At 43.3% G+C, this 23,573-nt stretch overlaps 1 protein-coding gene across 1 annotated transcript in view; it reads right to left on the bottom strand.

Annotated features, from left to right (window-relative positions):
* Positions 1-23,573, bottom strand: part of PTPRN2 (protein tyrosine phosphatase receptor type N2) — a 1,169,469-nt gene that overhangs the window by 384,051 nt on the left and 761,845 nt on the right. The window lies entirely within an intron of this gene.

Here is a 23,573-nt window from a genome sequence, read left to right as displayed (position 1 = left end):
TGTACACTGTGTGTTGCTTACTCATGACCTCTGCATTGTGTGCATCATGCATTATTGACCCACAGCAGAGTAGGTCCAGACTTCATTTAACTATCTGCCAATAGGCCACACCAAGCTTTTTCAACTCTGCATCAATACTCTCCTCAGAATGCCCAAAAGTGCTCTGAGTATTTCACAATCTTGTGCGGCTGGGTAGCCATGTTAAGGCTGGCACCAGCAAGAATAGCAGGCACCATCCCAATATGGCACTACTGGAGCCATGTACAGTGAAAGACTATGCAACAATATTGATTTTTGGTGATTTTGTGGCTGTGGCTTCAAATGAGTGTGTGATTTTAAAGATGTGGCTAAAATTGGGCCTGGTTAGAAAGGTATCCCTGCATTGCTCTTTGAAAAATTGTTAGCCATAGAATAATAGCAATAAAAATATAGGACATATACATTTATAGGGGGGTTACAAAAGAAACAAAGATTAATGAAAGAAAAATATAAACTGTCAAAGAGTGGGAACCCCTACTAGGTGAGAAATTAAGAACTGTGCCCCATAAAGTCTAATAGTATTCATGAAACACACAAAAAGATTAATTGGTAATCACATTAAATTATAAAACTAATCGCACAATTAATTGCTGCATAATAGGTAAGTATAATTATAAAAAGGAAATGCTGGATGATGTCTACTGAGACCAAATTAGGAACTTCTAATGGAACACTACACAAGCACCCTCCATAATCTCCAATGTTTATATTTATGACAAAGTGCTGTAAAATTTAGAAGTAAAAAAACAAAATGTGCCGAGATGTGACAGCGACACCAACAAGTTGTTTTTAAAGTGATTGTATGGGTTCGTTTTTTTTTTAAATACAGTAGGTGTTTGTGATATTGTGTTTTTAGCACGACAGCATCACGCTGATTCTCGGCGACATGGTGCCGAGATCTCGCCAACATCTCGCACTCACTGGAATAGTGACAGCACATCCCAGCAAGCGCGTCATAGAAGCGACGGGAGATCCGACTTGGATTCCCGCCAATTCTACACGTGTGCGGCGTTTGTTATGAATCCTGAGGGGGAAGTCCCCGCCGGATTTTAAATAAAAATCCGGCATGGGTTCCCCCCTCAGGAGCATACCGGGCCCTTAGGTCTGTTATGAGTTGTAAGGAGAGCCCCCCCTACGCCGAAAAAACGGCGTAGGGGGTCCCCCTACAATCCATACCAGACCCGTATCCAAAGCACGCTACCCGGCCCGCCAGGAAAGGAGTGGGGACGAGCGAGCGCCCCCCCCCCCCTCCTGAGCCGTACCAGGCTGCATGCCCTCAACATGGGGGGGTTGGGTGCTCTGGGACAGGGGGGGCGCACTGCGGCCCCCCCACCCCAGAGCACCCTGTCCCCATGTTGATGAGGACAGGGCCCCTTCCCGACAACCCTGGCCGTTGGTTGTCGGGGTCTGCGGGAGGCTTATCGGAATCTGGGAGCCCCCTTTAATAAGGGGGCCCCCAGATACTGGCCCCCCACCCTAAGTGAATTGATATGGGGTACATCGTACCCCTACCCATTCACCTGCAGGAAAAGTGGTAAAAACACAAATAAACCACACAGGGTATTAAAATATTTTATTAGTCTGCTCCGGAGGCTCCCCCTGTCTTCTTTAGCTCTTTTACCAGGGGGAGCTTCTTCTTCCGATTTCCGGGGGTCTTCTCCTGCACTCCGGGGTCTTCACCGCTCTTCTGTGACGTCTTCTCCGCTCCGGGGGGTCTTCTTCTATGTTCGCCGCTCTTGACTCGGCGCACCCCGGTTCTTCCTCCCGCTGTCCGGTGCCTTCTCCTTCTTCCGCTGTTCTGTGACGTCTTCTCCTCTTCTTCCGCTGTTCTGTGACGACTTCTACTTCTCCCTTCAGGCCGCTGCGCTGTGACGTCTTCTCTTCATCTCTTCTCCCGATGTTGACACGCCGGCTCTTCTCGCTGAAATGGCAGGTGCGCTGCTTTCATCGGACCTATATAGGCCTCACAGTCCCATCATGCTCTGTACCTACCCATGTGATACCTACCCACGTGGGTAGGTATCACATGGGTAGGTACCAGAGCATGATGGGATTGTGAGGTCTATATAAATCCGATGCAAGCCACGCACTTGTCATTGCAGCGAGGAAAGGCGACGTGTCAACATCGGGAGAAGAAGAGAAGTGAAGAACATGACGTCACAGCACGGAAGAAGAACTCACAGCATGGAAGGAGAAGAAGACGTACAGCACGGAAGAAGGCACCGGACAGCGAGAGGAAGAACCGGGGTGCGCCGAGTCAATAATGAGAGTGGCAAACATAGAAGGAGACCCCCGGAGAGTTGAGAAGACCCCCCGGATAGCGGAGAAGACCCGTCGGGATAACGGAAGAAGAAGCCCCCCCGCCGAAGACGCCGGAGGAAACCCACCGGGGGGTGGGGGCTTTTTTAAAAGCGACCCCCCCCGGCGGTGGAAGAGAACCAGACGGCGGCCCCCACCCACCCGAAGACGTCAAAGAAGAAGCCCCCCCTGGTAAACAGAGCTAATAAAGAAGACAGGGGGAGCCTCCGGAGCAGAAAAATTAATTATTTTAAAAACCCTTGTGTGGTGTGTTTATTAACTTTGACATTTTTCCTACAGGTGAATGGTTAGGGGTACGATGTACCCCATATCCATTCACTTAGGGTGGGGGGCCGGTATCTGGGGCCCCCTTATTAAAGGGGGCTCCCAGATTCCGATAAGCCTCCCGCCCGCATACCCCGACAACCAACGGCCAGGGTTGTCGGGAAGGGGCCCTGTCCTCATCAACATGGGGACAGGGTGCTCTGAGGTGGGGGGGCCGCAGTGCGCCCCCCTGCCCCAGAGCAGCCAACCCCCCCATGTTGAGGGCATGCAGCCTGGTACGGCTCGGGGGGGGGCGCTCGCTCGTCCCCACTCCCTTCCTGGCCGGCCGGGTAGCGTGCTTTGGATACGGGTCTGGTATGGATTGTAGGGGGACCCCCTACGCCATTTTTTTCAGCGTAGGGGGGCTCTCCTTACAACCCATAACAGACCTAAGGGCCCGGTATGCTCCTGAGGGGGGAACCCATGCCGGATTTTTATTTAAAATCCGGCGGGGACTTCCCCCTCAGGATTCATAACAAACGCCGCACACGTGTAGAATTGGCGGGAATCCAAGTCGGATCTCCCTTCGCTTCTATGACGGCTCTGTCTCCATCGCGGCAAGCCAGCTCGGCGCTGGCTCCCGCGATGGGGCTCGTAGGTGGTCAATCTCGCCGAGAAAGGGAGCGAGATTGACACAAAATCGCGTTCACCTACTGTAACAAACATACTTACCTCCACTGTGCAGTTCGTTTTGCACAGAGTGGCCCCGATCCTGATGTTCTCGGGGTCCCTCGGCGGCTGTCTCGGCTTCTCCATGCAATAGCTAACTGCCCTCTGGGAAGCTCTATCCTGAGGGGGTTAGCTTGTGGGCGCGCTCCCTGTCATACACGACAGACTGTGTCTATGGACACAGCGTCCATAGACACAGAGTGTATGACTCAGTCCCGCCCCCCCGGCGGCCACGTCATTGGATGTGATTGACAGCAGCGCAAGCCAATGGCTGCGTTCCTATCAATCTATCCAATCAACGGCCAGACTCCGTGGTGAAGAAGACACCGGAGAACAAGCACAGCAGGTGAACGGGTTCAGGTAAGTAAACAGGGGGGCTGGGGGGGCCGTTTCACCTTAATGCATAGGATGCATTAAGGTGAAAAAACACAAACCTTTACAACCCCTTTAAGTCAGTTTTATAGGTGATGCTTTTCAGCTTGAACTTAAAGAAAGGCCTACTGACCAAAACTTACTCTGTATCTGAAAGAGAAAAAGTCACTTGAAAAGGACTCAATGGTGGTGATGTCATTTCGGAATACCAGTACTGTCACTGAAACTGGCAATTTTTTGCCTAAAATAGGCCCAGGCAGTTTTAAAGGGAACTACAGCCAGTATTTAGTTCTCATGGGATCTGTTTAGCCCACCTCAGGCACAACTATTCTAACCACTTGCCGATCGCCCTATAGCACATTTACTCCTACAGGGTGGTCGCGCTGGCTTCAGCTGTTGCAGAACTACAAATCCTATGAGGCGTTACAAGGCTGACAGTTACAAGCATGATTCCCAAAGGCAGGGGCATGATGGGACTTGTAGTTCCGCAACAGCTGGAGGGACACAGGTTGAGTACCCGTGATGTAAACACTGAGAAGGTGTACAGGAACACTAAGGAGAGCAGAATACTGCGACCCGATTTGGGCAATGCTGCTCCTCTTTTAAACTGATTCACTTTTGAATGCTAAGAATTAATAAGCCCACAGTAACTGTGGCTACAGAGGTCAGTTATTTTAAAGCTTATCTACTAACTGCCAGAAATATGTAAATCTGTCCTGGTCAAAGTTCTACTTTTAGTGCAATAAATTATTAGGGAGTCTACTGCTTGAGTGCAGCCTAGCATAGAATTTTTTTGTGAGGAGGTGGCCTCACAGTAAAGGATAATGTGATGTGAGGACAAGTAAGTATGGATTAAGGGAGAACATGAGAGAAATTATTTAAAGGATAACTGTACTAAAAGAGGTACTGTCAAAAACTAGGGAAATGTTTATTTACGTTTACCTTCAGTGAAAACCATGTCGAGAGATTTATTCCCCTTTTCACACACCTTTCAGGTCCACTTGTGAGTTTTATCAGCGGACCTGAACGGTCGCTCCATGCAGTCCTATGGAGCGTCGGATGTCAGCGGAGACATGTCCGCTGACATTCGATCCGCCAAAATCAGACGGATGGCAATACGTCCCCATCCGTCCATGGCGGATCGTACTGGGTGAGATCTGATGAAGACGGATTTGCTGTCCGTTTTCATCAGATCTCTCCATAGTAGACAACGGCGCTGCACAAGCCCCGGCCCTCTCAGTGAGCAGAGAGGGACTTGTCATCCGCCAGATCAGCGGAGAGATCTCCCGCTGAGCCAGCGGGAGCTGGCGGACTCCGTAGCGACCGAGTTCGCCTCGTGTGGAAGAGGCCTTACCGTTTAGGCAGATCATTTATGTGCAAATCTTTCCTAAACTTTGAGCTTGGCCCCACTCTTACTGCCTCCTTAAAGTGTTACTAAACCCAGGACCCTGCATTGACTATATCTGGTCTCCCACAGTACACAGAACTTGGAAATTCAGCCGAGTAATGGTTAAAGCTTGTAGGAGGAGATTTCACTCTCCTCCGACTGTCCTATGAAGCTACATGACTCCTGACTTTCTGTCTGGAAAGTGCTGTTCACATGCACCCTCCCAAAAAATAACAAAAAACTCTCTAGCAATACACACCAAACTGTGCATGTGCAGGGTGCCCCTAAAGCTCTGTACTATCAGGAGATGGACTGGGGACTGTGGAAGAAGGGGAGGATCAGTGACATGGTCAAGCAGCCTTTTTGCACAATGAGCAGGATTAACTCCTTGGGTTCCACAGTGAGTATAAGAAGCATGCTTTACTGCATGTACAGACTGATTTTACTGTTGTGGGTCTAGTAAAACTTTTAAGCCCTGTACAAACGATCGGTCCATCCGATGAAAACGGTCTGATGGACCGTTTTCATCAGTTAACCGATGAAGCTGACTGATGGTCAGTCGTGCCTACACACCATCGGTTAAAAAAACGATTGTGTCAGAACGCAGTGACATAAAACACAACGATGTTCTTAAAAAAAAAAACGAAGTTCAATGCTTCCAAGCATGCGTCGAATTGATTCTGAGCATGCATGGATTTTTAACCGATGGACGTGCCTACAAACGATAGTTTTTTTTCTATCGGTTAGATATCCATCGGTTAAATTTAAAACAAGATTGCTTTTTTTTAACCTATGGATAATTAACCGATAGGGCCCACACACGATTGGTTTGGTCCGATGAAAACGGTCCATCAGACCGTTCTCATCAGTTTGACCGATCGTGTGTACGTGGCATAAGTCTCCCTACTGATATTTTAATGCATTAAAATTCTCATGGATCAATGAGAGGCTAACCATAAAGGATGGGGAGAAATTTTTATTTTTATAGAAAACATTTACTGTTTATATACGTTTTGTACTGTTTTCAATGCACATTTTACTGAATTTGTCATCTGTTTATGCATCTTTCCTACGTATATGCCCAGATTGTTGACAGGTTCACTTTAAAAAAATATGTAGAAACTCAACCTTGCATTTAACTGTCAGAAGCTCCGACTAAGAGACAAGGTTATTTTAAGATATCTTGCATCACGTACGCCAGAATCGCCCACGCACAGCAGCAAGGATTTGTAAAGAAAATCCAATTAATCTTCTAAAATATTTTAAAAGCAGTTTATTCAGAACACTTTCTAAACTACCTGTTTACAAGAAAATGCAAACACGGAGATGGTTATGTCAAGAGACATCTACCAATTATTTAATCATTAATGTGGTCATCAAATTAAACAGCAAGAAAGACCTGAACAGAGATGTGTTTGATGTGTCATAATCATACTTGAAGTTTCAAGAGGATAAGAAATGATTCGCTAATAAGATAGAGGAGGATATGGAGGAGTTAGGTGTAGTTGATAAGGAATTGCAAATGATTCACAGACAAGGCTTTCTGCAAATCAGGATTTTGGAAGTCTTTTGATCTGTTGCAGGCTTTCTTTATAAAAATTCTCTTGTAAAAAAAAGTATACAGACATGATTAATCCTGATTTTGGTCTAATTTACTTGTTTAAACTTTCACAGCTAAAAAAAAACAGTAATTTATTTCTTTACAGAGACAATTAAAATGAAAAACACCGAAATCCTGTTTATATAATTATTTATACATCAAGATAATAGGATACATGTGTATAGTCTTGTAATTACCCATGGATTGTATTCATTGTTATATTAGCAGTGGGGGGGGGGGGGGTCAGAGGAAAGGTTAAAGTGATTATAAACGGTCAGACAGTTTAAAAAAATAAATAAAGGCAAAACATTTTTGTATACAGTAGATATATAAAAAAACATCATAAATACCTTTTTTTTATAAGTGATCACATTCCCTCTGTTCTCAGCTGCATAAGAGCTGGGGGAGGAGAAGCAGCAGTACACTGAGCCCCTTAGTGTATGGCTGTGCAGTGGTGGGGGTGTTAGGACAAGTATGATCATTGGAGGAGAGCAGGCTGTGTTCCCAGCATAGTTAGAGAACTGACTATGGTGTGCTCTTCTGCTTAATGGGGTCAGTTTTTAATAGAAAAGCAGAGGGACTGGGAGGAACACCAGGGATTTTGAATAAAGGAAGCAATACAAAGAGAACAGGATACTTTCCCAGTACATGGTACAGCAGGCACATATTAGGAATATGAGGTGTTGGGGTAAACCAAATGTATTTACCTTAGAGTAGAGGCCCTTAAAGCGGCAATTGCATAATGTGCTAGTATGCATCGCACATACTAGCACATTTTTAAATACTTATCTTGGAACAAAGCCTTCTAGTAGTGTGCTGTCACTGTTGAGAGGGCCAACATCTTCCCCCGGTCTTTTTTTTCGGGTTTGTGCGCTCCGGCCTATGGAATTGGCAGGAGCCGCGATAACATCACTCAAGGGTGAATATCTCCTGAACGGTGTACATTTAAGAGATATTTATTTTACCTACAGGTAAGCCTTATTATAGACTTACCTGTAGGTAAAAATTTCAAAATTGATTTTTCTATCGCTTAAGGAGGAGACATGATTGCTATCTACAAATGTATCAACGCTGAATGTAAAGCCAGGTACACACGTACTGAAATGCAGAAAGACAAAATTTTGTCTAATGGTCCTGCTGGAAAACCAGCATTCTATCAGAGCTTGTAGCCAATAGCTACAGCGCTGATCTGTGTATTCTGATGAGGAGGAGCCCCCGCTGACAGAATACAATAGCACAGCAGGGGGTATCCCTACATCCGCATAATTTGTGTAGATGCGAGAATTTTGTACGTTTTTTTTTCGTTCAACAAAACTGTGCGTATACCCTTTTAAGGCTGGCCATATGCTAGTAGAATTCCATTCCAAAATATTCATTTTATTTACGACATTTGATATTCTAATGGTTAGTGGGGTCAAATCTACGTTCATTTTTGAACACAGTTAGCAGGATGGAAACATTTTCTCAAACAATATTCTAAGGCCCCGTACACACGAGGAGACATGTCCGATGAAAACTGTTTTGGACTGTTTTCATCGGACATGTCTTCTGGGAGCTTTTGGTCTGATGTGTGTACACACCATCAGACCAAAATCCCCACGGACAGAGAACGCGATGACGTAGAAGACACCGACGTTCTCAAACACGGAAGTGCAATGCTTCCACGCATGCGTTGAATCAATTCGACGCATGCGCGGGATTTCGGGACGCTGGTTACACGTCATAACCAGCGGACATGTCCGATTAGGTGTACTAACCATCGGACATTTCCGACGGACATGTTTCCAGCGGACAAGTTTCTTAGCTTGCTAAGAAACTTTTGTCCGCTGGAAACCTGTCCGCTAGGCCGTACACACGGTCGGACAGTTCCAGCGGACGTGTTCGACCGTGTGTACGCGGCTTAATAGTGAATGTGGTTTGCATTTGGGAAAATCCATTCATTCCAAAATTAAATATTAAAAGAAAGTATTTTTGAATCATATTCATCATGTTATAAAATGTACTGCTGACATTTTTTGTACAACTGTTCATACATTTATCTATGCAAAAATTCAAAACGAACGACAGATTGCAAAAGATAGTAGGACAAACCCCAAAAAATTCTTTAAATATATTAATAGTAAAAAGGTGAAGTCTGAGCATGTAGGCCCCTTACAAAATAACTGGGTGACTGGGGACAAAGAGAAGGCAAATTTACTAAATGTTTTCTTCAGCTCTGTGTATACAATGGAGCATGGGGGAGCTCATGTCCAAAATGGGGGTGGGAGTGACACAGCCCCAAATCCACAATGGCTCAAAAGTGATATGGTCCAGAAATATTTAGACAGAATAAAGGTGGATAAAGCACCTGGACCTGATGGCATCCATCCACGGATCCTAGGTGAGTTGAGCTCTGTCATTTCAAAGCCACTGTATCTAATATTTAGGGACTCATTAAAGACAGGAATAGTACCACTGGATTGGCGCAGGGCCAATGTGGTGCCCATATTTAAAAAGGGAACAAAGTCTTTACCAAGTAACTATAGACCTGTTAGTTTAACTTCTATAGTTGGGAAGATACTGGAACGTTTAATAAAAGACCACATGGATGAGTTCTTGCTGGAAAAAAACTATTTAAGCAGCAGACAACATGGATTCATGAAAGACAGAAGTTGTCAGACAAACCTGATTTCCTTTTATGAAGAGGTAAGTAAAACCCTGGACAGAGGCGTGGCTGTGGACGTGATATATTTGGATTTTGCAAAAGCGTTCGATACAGTTCCGCACACACGGCTCATGTGTAAGGTAAGGTCTACAGGATTGGATATATCAGTTTGTAAATGGATAGAAAACTGGCTGAAAGACAGAATTCAGAGAGTCGTGGTTAATGATTCTTACTCTGAATGGTCCAAGGTTATCAGTGGTGTACCCCAAGGTTCAGTGCTGGGACCCTTACTTTTCAATATATTTATAAATGATATTGGGTCTGAGATCAAAAGTAACATTTCTGTCTTTGCATATGACACCAAGCTATGCAGTGGAATAACGTCCTTACAGGATGTCTCCAATTTACAAGCCGACCTCAATGCTCTGTCTGATTGGGCGACTAAGTGGCAGATGAGGTTTAATGTAGATAAATGTAAAGTTATGCACTTGGGGGCTAAGAATATGCATGCATCATACATACTAGGGGGAGTAGAACTGGGGGGGTCTGTAGTGGAGAATGATCTGGGGGTTTTAGTTGATCATAAGCTCAATAATGGCATGCAATGCCAAGCTGCGGTTTCCAAAGCGAGCAAAGTCCTTTCTTGTATTAAGAGAGGTATGGACTCCAGAGACAGAGATATAATTTTGCCCCTGTACAAATCATTAGTAAGACCTCATCTGGAATATGCAGTTCAGTTTTGGGCACCAGTTCTCAAAAAGGATATAGGAGAACTGGAGAAAGTGCAGAGAAGAGCAACCAAACTGATAAGAGGCATGGAGGAGCTCAGCTATGAGGAAAGATTAGAGGAACTAAATGTATTCACTCTTGAGAAGAGGAGAATAAGGGGGGATATGATCAACATGTACAAATATATAAGAGGTCCATACAGTGAACTTGGTGTTGAGTTATTCACTTTACGGTCATCACTGAGGACAAGGGGGCACTCTTTACGTCTAGAGGAAAAGAGATTTCACCTCCAAATACGGAAAGGTTTTTTCACAGTAAGAGCTGTGAAAATGTGGAACAGACTCCCTCCAGAGGTGGTTCTGGCCAGCTCAGTAGATTGCTTTAAGAAAGGTCTGGATTCTTTCCTAAATGTACAGAATATAACTAAGAATATAACTAAGATTTGTAGGTATAGTTGATCCAGGGTAAATCCGATTGCCTCTCGGGGGATCAGGAAGGAATTTTTTCCCCTGCTGTAGCAAATTGGATCATGCTCCGCTGGGTTTTTTTTGCCTTCCTCTGGATCAACTGTGGGTATGGAGTTGGGTGTATAGGATTTTACTGTGTTTTTTTATTTTGTTTTTTGTGGTTGAACTGGATGGACTTGTGTCTTTTTTCAACCTGACTAACTATGTAACTATGTAACTATGTAACTATGTAACTATTTGAAAATATATCAGTGAATGGCCAGCTCAATGCTTGTAACAACCTGTTTATTTCTAGGTCCCTGATGAGGGTACATGGTCCCAATTTAAACATTGAAAAGAAGAGGTGTACACTGAAATTGTGTGGAGGGTTCTTTGCAGTCACTTCTCCAGGTAGTGGTATTAGCTGGGAGTATTGTCAAATTAAAAAGATTACTAGGTATCTTCCTTTGATAAACACAGCATAAAGGACTATGCATACCTATAAACAACAAACTGAGAAGCCTCGTACACACGGCCGAGGAACTCGACATGCCAAACACATCGAGTTCCTCGGCCAGTTCAGCCCTGAAGCCGCCGAGGAGCTCGGCGGGACGAGAGCTCCCATAGAACAACGAGGAAATAGAGAACATGTTCTCTATTTCCTCGTCGAGCTCCTCGTCGGCTTCCTCGGCCGAAAGTGTACACACGACCAGTTTCCTCGGCAGAATTCAGCCAGAAACTCGGTCGGAAGCTGAATTCTGCCGAGGAAACTGGTCGTGTGTACGGGGCCAAAGACATGCACACATAGGTTGGACTAGATACGCCAGTGTCTTTTCCCAATCTTGTTTACCACTTACTGTAACTATATGTTTAATCATTTTAATATTTTTTTAAATATACATATAAAACAGACATGCTTAAAGCGGGGGTTCCGCGGGTTATCAATTTTTTTTTTATATATTATTTTTGCGCTCCTACCTTTAGCACCCCTGCAGCAGTGTGTCCCACTCCTTTAGCCGCCGTAGTCTGTATTCTCGAGGAAACGATATTTTATAAAAACGAGCGATGTGCGTTTCCATTTTAACTGCGGGCACTGTGAAGCCCACAGGGTAGTCTTCCGGGATACGCCGTCAACACTACACGCTTGCTCAGTCACGTGACCCGCGAGATATCGCGGGATTAGAGCACAGCGCGTCTCCTGGGATTCTCAGCACTCACTCCCAGGAGACATGGCATAGCGCTGATCGGGGGAAAAGGATCATACACGCCCACTCCCCGCGGGGAATTTTGATTGACAGGACACAGACGGCAGCAGTACAAAGGTAACAATGGCGATTAAAAAAAAAAAAACGTTGATTATTTCTTGTCTATGGCTAGTAGTTGACTTCATCCAAAGTGACAATTTAGGGTGAACCTCCGCTTTAAATTAAATAATATTATTAATGTGTGTTCACGTTTTTTGAGCCTTGTTTACTTGTAATGTTTCTAATAATATACTGTATGTAGATGAGGCAGCCATATTTTCCCATTACACACTTATTATTTTGCTTTCCGGCACTACACAATAGTTGAGGTCAAGACTCTTTGCAGGCCAGTCAAGCTCCTCCACCCCAAACTTGCTTATCCATATCTTTATGGACCTTGCTTTGTGAACTGGTGCGCAGTCATGTTGGAAAAAGGAAGGGACCATCCCCAAACTGTTCCCTCAAAGTTGGGAGCATGACATTTTCCAAAATGTCTTGGTATGCGAATGTCTTAAAAATTTCCTTCACTGGAACTAAGAGGCCAAGCGCAACCAATGAAAAGCAACCCCACACCATAATCCCCCCATCCACCAATTGATTTGGACCAGTGCACAAACCAAGGTCCATAAAGACATGAATGAGCAAGTTTGGGGTGGAGGAACTTGACAGAGTCCTGACCTCAACCCAGCAGAACACCTTTGGGATGAATTAGAGTGGAGACTGCGAGCCAGGGCTTCTCATCCAACATCAGTGCCTGACCTCACAAATGCGCTTCTGGAAGAATGGTCAAACATTTCCATAGACACACTCCAAAACCTTGTGGACAGCCTTCCCAGAAGAGTTGAAGGTGTTATAGCTGCAAAGGGTGGGCCAACTCAATATTGAACCCTACGGACTAAGGGGCAGATCCTCAAAGAAATTCTGCGGCGTATCTCTTGATACACCGCGTAATTTCGAATTTTGCGCATCGTATCTTTGTTTTGGTATCCACAAAACAAGATATGACGGCATCTGTGTTAGATCCGACAGGCGTACAACTTCGTACACCGTCGGGTCTTAGATGCAATTTTTCGGCGTCCGCTAGGTGGCGTTCACGTCGTAATCTGCGTCGAGTATGCAAATTAGCTATTTCCAACGATCCACGAACGTACGACCGGCCGTCGCATTTTTTACGTCGTTTCCGTTCAGCTTTTTCCGGCGTATAATTAAAGCTGCTATATGGTGGCGTACTCAATGTTAAGTACAAAAATGTGAGGGGTGTATTCACTTTTGTTAGATACTGTATATTTCCTCTTGGCTTATAAATCATTGATAAAGCGCCACAGATTTATTTTCACTCAATGAGATTTTTCAGAAGGACTCCTACACGTTCTGGGTGCCTTAGTGAACCATTCCTAGACAGAAGACTTCTAACCAAATGACAGATCTGACAAAAGAAAACAGTGAGCCTAGGCGCAAATACTTTGCTTCTATAATTGGCAGCAGAAAAGCTGCATCTTTTCCAGGGCGAAGAACACTGTGCCAGGAGCTCCTCTACTACCGCCAATCTAATCAATGGCATCTGGCCTGCTGCCCATAACTATCCAAGCCACCAGATATTTTGGTCCCATGCCCTAAATTTCAAGCCTCATTAAAATGCTAATTCTGACAGATCCCAGTGGAAGGTTAGGGATTCCTGGAAATAATCCCAATAAAAGAACAAGTGGCAGGACAATCATAGACTGAATTCCATCATCCTGAATCTTCTATAGGCATGCCATAGTTCTTACGTTCAGGACAACATGCAAGCAACTTTCAGATGGATTGGCAATGACCAGCATCTGTCATGAGCTGCCAGCTTAGATTTGGATTGAGGTTAGCTGGGAGATGTGCTTATTTTTCATTGCTATCATGTTTTCACTTGGCTTCTGCTGCAGAAACAACCTATTCCTATTACATTCCACAGAAATGTATCCGGATATTGATGAGTCCATATGAGATCAAACATTTAAAACAAATCAAGGAATCACACATTCTATGACATATACATTTCCTACATATATGATGAACATAAAGGCCTACAGTGTGTTCTATATCAAACATCCAGAAGGGGTTATTTCTAACAAGCCTCAAAGCAAACAAGTACAACAATTTGCCCCAGTGGCTCAATATCGTAACTTCAATCAGGGTCAGACACAATGTACAGCTTGAGCATACATATCAAATCAGCCCACAATTATATCTGGGCCTAAGATCTGGTGAAGATTCTGCTGTGCCACTGCTTATCTATGAAAAAATGCTAAGCATGCAGAAATAACTATTTTTGTAAATGTAGCACTACCCCCGGGGGAGCTGCTGGTTTGTTTTGGGTGGCACATTTACCTTGTGGCTCTTCCGAATTCCTAGGGGTGAATGGTGCATATAGCAGTAGTAAAGGAATGTCCACAACAAGTGTCTTTTCTGTGCTCTTTATTACCCAGCCGGGTAAAAACAATGAACTGGTGATGAAAGGATAGAGTTTGGAAGAAGAAGGAGAACAGCAGATTCAGGCGTAGTATTTGGAACAGTCCTGCTCCCATATATAACACTTTCTGTACCACTCCTGCCTGATTGGGCTTAGTGTACCCGGACAGGCCTCTCTCACTGACCTGGCAGCTGGAGTATCACTCGAACCTTTTGAGGAAAAGTCTCTGCCACATACCCTCCTTGGAATGAACTTGGATTTTTGGAAAAGTCTCTGCCACATACCCTCCTTGGAATGAACTTGGATTTTAGGAAAAGTCTCTGCCACAGACCCTCCTGGAATGGACTTCAGGGAGACACCTCTGCCACATGCCCTCTCTGATTGCAAATGCGGAGGCAATCCTCCTCAGAAGAATTTCACCTGGATCTCCTTCTTAACGTCGCCCAGGTACCGACTGACAGGTGATTAATCCTTCAGTGTCTGGCTACCTTGATCCCCGGTGGTTTGTCTAAATTATTTTGGACCACCAGCCTCTCATTGGCGCTCCTCAGACGGACTCCCCACTGAACAGCTATACCGCTTGGGATCTTCAAAAGTGAGAACCCAGTCGATCACTGGGTCCCCACCGTTGCTCAAATGTTCCGGACCAACATGGTCCTGGAACCAGGAACATTGCGTGGCACGCACGCCCCAGCCAGGTAGGCCATAATGACGGGGCGACGTGATGTGGTCACCCTAAAGGTGGGTGCCACACTGGAAAAAGAAGACCCAGACTCAATGGTGTCTGTCCCTTAAGTACCCTCTCCCAGCATGCCCAGCGAGGACACTCCCTCCTGATTGGCTGTTGGAAAAAAACACCCAAATCTCAACTGCTGCCACCTGTCGCCCTGGGGTGGAATAGCACCCCAGTAACAACAGAATGAGCCCACAGCACAGCCAAGCTGAAACAGAGACCCTATTTGAACATTGTAATTTGGATCAGAGTCATTAGTACTCTGATCGCCCTCTAAATTTCAATAGCACCGGTACTTGGAAGTAACCAGGCGCTACATAAAGCTTTTAAAAAACCTTGGAAATTGGAATGATTACTAATAAACTAGATCCATCCCCTTTTTAAGAAATATATCAAACTGCTAGTGTGGGCTTGGATATATGGTTTAAAGGGTAAGTTCACCTTTCATAACATGTTACATCCATAATATGTAACATGTTATGAAAAGACTGGTCTCTGCTCACCGCTGATCCCCCGCTTTGACAGCTAGTGGGGATCTTCTCCCCCCACTAGCTGTCAAAATGAAAAAAACATGGCTGTGTGGTGCTCCACCCACCCAGCCACGCCACTCATTCACAGTGGTCCGTGAATGGAAAACTACAAGTGTATTATGAGCGCTGTGGTAGTTTGTTGAATCTTCCTGTCAGAGTGTATCTGCTTGCCCATACGAGGTACGAGCAAGCAGATACACTGACAGGTCTGCAAGAGTCCTGCATGGCATCAGCGATGTACTTATCCTTTAAGCTTATATTTAGTATAGTGTTGGAAGCACAGGTAAATTCAAAACCATGTTTTCAAATTGTATAGAGCAGGGAATGAATAAATCCCTAACAAGTTTTCTTTGTCCCACTGGGGAGATTACATCCTGTCTCAAGACACAGTACAAAATGGGAGAAGATCTTTGAAAGTTCTCACTTAGGCCTCGTACACACGACAGAGTTTCTCGGCAGAATTCGCCGAGAAACTCGGTCAAAACCCGGATTCTGCCGAGAATCTCTGTCGTGTGTACACTTTTGGCTCGATGGAGCCGCCGAGGAACTCGACGAGAAAATAGAGAACATGTTCTATGGGAGAAGCCGGCCCGCCGAGCTCCTCGGCGGCTTCATCCCAAAACTCGACGAGGAACTCGACGTGCCAAGCACGTCGAGTTCCTCTGTCGTGTGTACGGGGCCTTAGACAGTAGTAACATGAACAAGTGTTCCAAGTGTTTGGAAGATTTTTTGCTTTAATCATTTTCGGGTTACAGTTGAAAATTTTTATTCTTAATGAAAGTATATGTAAAAACTAAATCTATTTTAGTATGTTTAGCCTCATGACCCATTGTATATATTTTTCATAGGCAAATCAGTTTTTGTGAATCCGTTTCTTAGCTGCACTTTCTGTTGCAGGTTAACAACTCTAAAGTTGGGTACACACTAACAATTCTTTCCATGCCATTGTCTGAGAGCGCTGATTGGGAGTCGGTCAGCTGCTGGTTTTCCAGAATGCACATCTGACAAGTTTGGCCAGCTCCTGAAAGACACAAGGGCAGAATGCCGGCATATATATATTTTTGGAACCGGCAAATGTCTCCCGACATTCTGCCCGTGTGTACAGTGCTTCAAAACTAGGAGTAGCTTAAAAAAATCTCCTTCAGTTGGGCATTGGGCGTCCTATCAGGTCTGCCCATGTCTCTGTAGCCCAGCTCCTTCTGTTGGCTGTTGAGCTCCTTCCGCTCACACTATAGTCTTTTGCAAGACAGTGGTTGAGCAGTGTCAGCCTGCAACAGGAAATGCTGGTACTGGCAAGATCTCCAGGTAAAAAACTTTGCAACAAATACACAAAAATATTGTTTGCTTATAAAAAAAAACTTTATACAGTGAGGCAATATGCCAAACATACTGAACAATACATTTTTAGTTTACAGTTTTAAGGTAAACACTCATAGATATTACACTATACTTTCCCTTTTATTCTGAAAACCCTTCCTATAATAATCATACATCACTGGTATATTATAGACAGATAAATTGACAAAATCGTGCCTCATAGCAGTATGTAAAATGACAGTATATAAAGAATCTGATACACAGAGGATAAAGATATCATCACAGAGAATATACTCATGAAGCTAGTTGTTATTAAATATGCCCAAATAAAAGTGTCATTGACACAGTCATGTCATTTATTCCACTCACTATTGTATTCTGTAGCTGAGATAATAGTTTTACCGTCATTTATAGACAATATGTCAAGCAGCATTTTCCAGCTCTGCCTATGTTGCTGTCTTACAATTTGTTGTCCCTTTCTGTATTTTATCTTTTTTATTGTACTGCAGAAGGAGAATAAAGCCAACCACCATAGTGTACACTCAAGTCCAATGTCCATGGGATGGTTTACACTATCGTATTACCGCATACTGTACAGGTGGCCATGCTTTGTTGTGTCTTTCATTTGTTGCAGCTGTGTTGCAACATGCAATGAGCCTTGTGATACTGTTTGCTGCAAAAAAAAAAATATGTAACCTACATTTTTTGCGTTGATTTTGTTCCAGTCCATTCAATTTACACCTCAAGCATGTGCTATGACGCAAAGTGTGCTGGTCTGAAAGGGCTCGAAAATGGATATCCTACCACCCGCAACTGGGACTGGCCATACATATAGATGTCCCAGTCCAAGTCATTATATTACAAACCAATCTATGTTAAGATACTGAACTATTCAGCAATGCACCTGTTGTTTAAAGCCCAACTATTTTGTTTTGGATAGAATGGGATCAGGATACAGCCCCTGCCTATTTTTTTTTTATTATTATTATTGCATATTGTATCCCTATTGAGGAGATTGGCTTTCATATTTTGTGAGGACAAGAAAACATTGACCAATCTCTGCAATGGGGCCAAAAAATACCATTTTACTTAAGTGAACCTTTCCCCAAATTTCTACTTCTGTCTCTTCTTTGCTATTCTGGTGACAACTTCACACACCTTTTTTTATTGGTGTCACAGGAACAAGCAGTAAGGGAAAATTTCCTTAGTGAGGTCACAAGCAGAAATAAGTACCTGGTGAAAATTTCTACTCTTCCCTACTCTTATTTAATCCTCCCTACTATAATATAAAACAAAAAAAAATGGTTGGAGTTAGGTATTAGAATATTTATGCAACTTGGGTGAAATACAACCAAGTTTAATCCCCAAGTAAATTTTCTATATGATTCTATGAAGCACTAAGAGGCCAGTGATACCATAATGCTGGTGTCACTGACTTTACAGGAGCAACACTCTCTGTACATAAGGAGAATCAACTAAGGGGGTGGAGACACCAGCATTATGACATCACTGGTCCCAAGTTGATTCTCCTTATGTATAAATTAAAAATGCTTTAAAAAAAGTGAGCGGGGGGCGGAGCAACGACAGTCAGCAGCTTTCTGCTTATGAAGCTAAGAGGACCGAGCAGTTGGCGGTGTTCGATCGCTCGGTTCTCAGTGTTGGAAGCGCCGATGCTCCATCCACCTAGGTAAGTATGGTTTTAAAAAAAAAAACATACTTCTCTTTTACTGAAAAACTATTAATCTGGTAGGTTATGATGTGTGTATCTCAACACTTAATTTAAAGATTTGACAGGAGTATAGTAGTAAGCAATAGTTTGGTCACCAAACCAGCTTTCTGCTTGATGAGATCACCCCTGTACACGCTGCTTTTTTCCTCTTGTCATCAAGCTCCCATTGTTAGACTGGCAGCACTATGTAGTACTGTACAAGGAGTGTGGAGAATAGGGAGCTCTGGATAACAAGGAGACTTTAACAAACAGTACATGACTGGCTCTTGAGATGTGATGAATGCACCACAGCAGCACTTCAGAAGAGGGAAGCACACTCTATAGGAAAAATAAAGCTGAAAAGTGACAAGGAAGGGTTAAAAACAGCTTCAAGATGGAAGTGAAAAACAGGTATATCAATGGATCCATAATGTCCAGTGGGATGCCTCCTGGGAGTAAGGCAGGTGCAGGTGGAAGTTCCAGCCGACCAGCCATGGTAAATACTGTCTCTCTAAACCAGTGTTTCTCAATTCCAGTCCTCAGGCCCCCCCAACAGGTCAGGTTTTCAGGATTTCCATTATTTTGCACAGGTGATTTGATCAGTTTCACTGCCTTAGTAATCACCACAGCCTTTTCATCTGAGGGAAATCCTGAAAACCTGACCTGTTGGGGGGGCCTGAGGACTGGAATTGAGAAACACTGCTCTAAACCAAGATGGAGGCCTGTGCTGTCAGGACCAGCATGGTATTTACCATCGCTGGCTGGCTGAAACTTCCACCTGCAGCTGCCTTACTCCCAGGAGGCATCCCACTGGATGTTATGGATCCATTGATATACCTGTTTTTAACCCTTCCTTGTCATTAAAGTGTTTTATTACTGCACTTAGAAGCACCTTCTTCTAGTAGTACTGTACAGCCTGACTCACTCACACATCTACTTTCCCCTTTATGCAACAAATGACAGGAAATTCATATAAAGAGATATTAAGGTAATTAAAACAGCAAAATTAAAAAAAAAAGTTTTATAGCGGAGCCAATCTCACCACCCTTGCTCCCTCAATAGCGCTGCCATTTTCACCCAGTCTTCTATCAGGTACAGGATCTTCAAGTATGTTGACTAGCCAGGCCAGAATGAGGTAACCCTCACACATGTGCATGGGAGTTAATTTGTTCTACCACTGAGGTGTGCCAGGAATATACACTGATTTATTTTTGTGCAGTTCAGCGTACATTCTAAAGAGGTGTGTGAGCAGGCAGAGGTAAGTTTGTTTTATTACAGAGGAGACATAGCATGTCTCTTCCGCAATAAAGAACTTGTCTGCTCATAAGGCTTCATTTCCACTGGCGTTTTTACAGCCACTGTTGTTAGGCTTTTTTACAGCTTAAAAACGCCTGTCCATGTTTATTTTGTAAAAAAAAAAATTTTTTTGCAGCTTTAAGAATGCAGCGGTCATGTTTTTGAGCGTTTTTGAGCGTTTTCGCGTGTTTTTGAGCGTTTTTTAACGTCTGGCGTTTTTACAGCTCTACTCTGGAGCTTCAGAACGCCCTGGTCCTGCGTTTTTTTTACAGCTCAAAAACGCCTATGCCATTTGCAGCTCAAAAACGTCTATGTGGGCATGATGCCATAGAATAACATGGACAGGCGTTTTTGAGCTGTAAAAAACGCTCAGAAAAGTGGCTGTAAAAACGCCAGTGGAAATGAAGCCTAATTTTTATTTATTTTTTCACTTTGAGAATGTTCTAATGTATACCTATAAGCAGATTAAATTAAATTAAATTAAAAAAATGTATATTATTTTTTATTTGTCTCAAGTTCAATGCAAAGACTTTCGTTTTTATTTGAAAACATTTTTTTAAAGTAAAAAAAATAGGTTAAAAAAGGCAAAAAACTATCAATACATCTTTCTGCCTAAAGAGCACTGGAAGAGTTAATTGCAGTTCTGACCATCGAGCAGCTATTCGTGATTTTCTCTTTTTGTTTTGGCTTTTATTCCATTTACAACAGAAGCGACCAATAGCAGCATCTGATGTCCTGGATACCTCTGCTGGTACCCCACCATGCTCGTGGCCAGAAGGGCTTGGAGAGAGAGAGACAAATTTCCATATCAAACCCAATTTAGATGAAACGCCTTGCTTAAAAAAAAAAAAAAAAAAGGAGAGAGGCTGAGGCAGGCTAGTGAGTGCATCAATAGACCCTTGATTAGATTTCAATCTCCTGAGCAGACAAATTTGAATATTTATTACCACAAATGCAGATTTCCCTTCGCCCTCACACTCTTGATCTTGAATTCTATCCACTGTTTTTATGAAAATTTGGGTAGCGCTGTGTTTTCCAGTAAAGTGACAGTTCTCAAGATAATCCTGTTATTGTTTGCTAGAGACTGACTGTATCTGCTTATTCATGTGTTAACGAGGAATGAAATATTTTCTTTTTTGGCTGCAACAATTTAAGATGGGCTGGAAACTAATTTGAGGACATTTTATAAGAAACTGCTCTGTAGAGATTAGAATGTGTTTGACAAATCTTGCAAATTAACAAATGCAATATATTTTAATATTTATTTATTTGATTTGCCATATTTATATAATGCTGGCATATCACAGGGAGCTTTACAATGTAAACAAACCTGCTCACAAAATTTCCTTCCCACAATGGAACTAATAGTCTAATGTCCCACTCTCTACTATCTAAAGCCAATTTAGTGAAGAGCTAGTTAAAATTCCTCTCCAGGCTCAATCTTTTCTTGCTTCCCGCCCTTGCGCCATCCCTATACTGTGGTCTGCACAAAGACTCTTCCCCACCTTGTTTAAAAGCCGTTTAATGTTAATTTTTGATGGCCAGTAACAACATTAGTCACTGGCCAAAAATGCATCAAGTACAGGTTGTCGAGAGGAGGAGGGTTCTGCAACTCTCCCATGTCATTTTTTGTAGGTAGGGTGCACTGTAGAACTATTTTTCACATGTGCCCTCTTCAGAGACTGGTTAAAGTGGGGAATTAAAGAGATCAGCAAAAAGGGTGGCTGTAATAGGAGCTGGGTAAAGATATGTGGGTCTAGGTGAAGGTGGGCACAAGCAGAGTTTATTTTAATATACACAATCACAGATGCAGGCGGTGCTGAGGTCTTTACATCAGCACAGCACAGCACAGAGGGCATTGAGAAGACTGGTCATCTTGTACACAGAGCAAGCAGAGGTGACCGGTCACCTCCACAGGAAGTGCTGTGCCCTCACTGTCTGGAGGATAATTTACACTAGCAATTGCAAAAGGAAGCATTACTTAAGCAATACAATGAAAATAAACAAGGGCGCAAACTCTTTGTGCATTACCTTCAACATTAGAATCAATTTATTAAAACGCCATAAAAATACAGATAAACAAGAGAAGAAACATAAGCCCATCAAATCACAACTTCAGTATGGTGGATACTCAGTATCTGTAGTTGGAAAGCTAATGCGTTTCGGGAGACAAGCCACCTTCCTCAGAGTTGTGATTTGATGGGCTTACAGTATATTCCTGTTATGGAGTTTCCCTGTTCCAGGAGAGCAGCATCCCCTTAAATATTACCACACTATTGGATGTGAGGCTAAGTGAGCGCTGAGGTTTGCCTGTGAAATAAAAAATAATAATTCTTGAGCAACCTAATGGCACTTAAATGGTAAGGGATTCACTCCATTTGTATATACATTTGCGTGTGAATGAAGGTGAGCTTTGATCTACCAAATACATTTTTTTGTGGAAAACAAACCAGAGAACCTGAAGAAAACCCACACAAATGTAGAGAAACATACAACGTCCAAGGGTTCAGAGCTGCACAGATTGGTGATTAATGTATTTATTTTTGCAAAAATAGCTAATGATAATAATATTGTAGATCAATAAGGGGGGTTCACATATGTTAAAGCCGTAGATCTGTGCAGCCTATTGCATTAGGGTGTGCACCCTAAAGTTCAAACACACATGCTTTTCCCTGAAGCCTCAGCTGCATGCGGCAGTAAATGAATGGGAAGTGCTCTGTGCTGAGCGGTTTCCTCTTCATTCACAAATGGAAGCACGGTAAACATAGTTTACTATGCTTCCATTATGAATGGACACAGTGAGTGAGTGTGTTCACTGTGTTCATTTAGATGTGAAAGGGACTGGTAATTTACATATTTACTAGACCCTTCCACCACTCTCAATCTTGAAACATACCCCGCAGAAGCCGGGAGGAGAGGAGGGAAGCCAGCAGCACTGCGGGTGGGAGAGGCAACAAGGTGGTCGAAGCCTGGACAGTAGGGGAAATCAGCACAGCACATGGTGATTAGGGTGTGCCCAGACACACCTGGCACAACCCCTGTGCAAACCTTTGGTTAAAGTCCAACTCCAGTCAAGACCATTTTTATCTTTTTTTCTGAGTGGAGCAGGGTTAGAAACTTTATAAGCTACAGCTGCATTCTATTGATAAGCATACTGGTAGGTCTAATGACTTCTAACCAAGCTGACCCTATGGTGTATGCATGATTCTTCAACAGTAGAAAAAGGATGAACTAATATAAATGGTTTCATGTAAACTTCATGTGATAATCTGGTGTTATAGTAGATCATTCTGTTAATTAAAAAGGCTTTGTCAATTCCTGTCCTAGAAGCTGAGAATCAGATTCCATCCTCCCATAACAGAAGTTACTCTTCGATTTTTGGGCCACACTACAGTTACAGAGTAGCCATACAATTCACTGTCAAACCAAATGGATTTGAGGACTAGAATGTGACCTGGGATTTAGAGATTAGCTAGTGCCATGGGAGGATTGGAGCTTCTGCTTAAACAGATGTAAAGTCAAGAAACAAACACTGGTACACATAAAACCTCCAGCCTAAAACAAGAATAGGAAGTTAGACAAGTGTGCAGACCATACAAAAAAAGCATTTCAGGAGGGTAACACAGAGGCTAGACAATAGTATATGACAGGCAGGGCAAATGTCAAAAATTCTGACATTGTGCATCAGTGATAAAACTGATTCTTAACAAATTACCAAAAAACATTTTCCAGATCCCCGGGCTAAGCAAAAAAATAATTAGACAAGTAGAGCTCAGCAAACTCTCCAAATGCTA

This window comes from Rana temporaria, chromosome 5, assembly GCF_905171775.1.
Source record: "Rana temporaria chromosome 5, aRanTem1.1, whole genome shotgun sequence".
NCBI classification, from domain to species: domain Eukaryota; kingdom Metazoa; phylum Chordata; class Amphibia; order Anura; family Ranidae; genus Rana; species Rana temporaria.
The sequence above is the reverse complement of the archived record's forward strand: the minus strand, read 5'-3'. Positions and strand labels throughout refer to the sequence as shown.